Source organism: Bison bison, unplaced genomic scaffold, assembly GCF_000754665.1.
Source record: "Bison bison bison isolate TAMUID 2011002044 unplaced genomic scaffold, Bison_UMD1.0 scf7180017864192, whole genome shotgun sequence".
Classification (NCBI taxonomy): Eukaryota; Metazoa; Chordata; class Mammalia; order Artiodactyla; family Bovidae; genus Bison; species Bison bison.
The window spans coordinates 830355-831963 of record NW_011494764.1 but is presented as its reverse complement, the minus strand read 5'-3'; positions in this window follow the sequence as shown (position 1 = coordinate 831963).

The following is a 1609-nucleotide window of genomic DNA, read 5'->3' as shown; positions in this document are numbered from 1 at the left end:
TCCTTTCGGTCTCCCGGCTCGCCGCCGGCGAGGTCTGCCGCCGCCTAGGGCAGGCTCTCCCCTACGCAGGAAGACTGCTTTGGAATAGCCAACAGCCGCACATTTCAGCTTTGTGTCTTTGAGACTTAGATGGCTGTTTAAAGACTCATCTGGAGGTACCCATCTCGGAACCTCGCCTCTGTTGGGATGCCTGCTGGGGTCACTGGGTTCGCCCAGGAGAAAGAGAAGGGGCGGGGGAAGAGGCAACAATTCTATCTCAAGTTAATTGACAGAAAACTGTTTTTTCAAGTCAAATCTGTTTGAGACATCCCCAGAAAGCGTTGCCAGCTGTGATTACACCTAATGTGAGAGCATGAACTAATTTAGGAGGTGAGATCTGAATAATGACACTGTACCCTGTATAGCCGCGAAGCCTGGCAGCCCCAGCAGTGGAGGGTACCTGGCGAAATACCCGTGTAGAATCAACAGCATGTGCTCAGTGCCCGGGGTCTACACACTCCGATATTGCACAGATTTTTACTGAAACCTGTCTGGTGAGGAAGCCCGTTCTCATGGAGCTCACAAACAGGACTGAGATTATCTAGAGGGAGATGGTGGGTCTCCAGCCTTCTCTTCTTTTGTGGGGGAGGCTCTAGTGGGCGTTGCCCAAGCCTAAACTGCCATCCCTATGCCACTGGGGATCTTGTATGGCCAGTCTCAGCCTACCTGCATCCCAGGCCTACCATTCTAAGGGCCTGCTGGATCGCTTTCCTTTAGATATCCTGCAGGCATGTTTAACTGACCCATACTTTGTCTCCTTCCGTGTGTCACCCAAACTGTCTCTTATCCTATGTCAGTGACGACAGGTACCACTTAGAGAGCCCCACATCTAACTTGACTCTACTTTATGTCCTATTTGTTTGAGTCTGTTTGGGCCTAGGATACTGCAGAAGCTTCCTAATTTATCATTCAGGGAATTAATATAAGGATCACTCCTGGCTCTGCTATAAACTGTTTATTCTTTCATTTGATGGATAACAATTCAGTTCTCTGAAATATGTAATCCCCGCTTTTCTTCTACCTAAGGAAGACTTCCCTGACCACCATATTTCAGAATGATCACGTCCCTGGCGTTGCTTGTCCCTCTTCCACATCCTATGTGTGTAAAAATAATGAATTTCATGTTAATGGATATATGCTTTCCTGAATTGTGAGATGAAATGTGATGATGTATAGGCGGAGGAGAAACTTGAAAAGCAGTCGTGTTTATTGTAAATATTGTCACACTGTTACACTCAGGATTCTCTTAGCTGCAAGTGACAAAACCAATTCAAACTGGCTTGAGTATAAAGGACTTCACTCATTTGATGAAAAAGCCTACAGGTAGGTCTTGCCTGTTATAGCATTGTTGGCTCCATCAGGCAAGGTTATCAGGATCTGTTTTCTAGTTTTGACTTAAATCCCAATAGTTCCTCTGCCAACTCAGAGCAAGGAAAGGATAACACTGTTTCTTCAATATTTTCTGCTAAAGTTGTAGAGCTGTTCTTACAGGGGTGTCAGTCACTTGCCCCTCCCCGAATATGAAGAAGAGACTGTTCCGTTGACTAAGCTTGGATTCATATGTCATCCT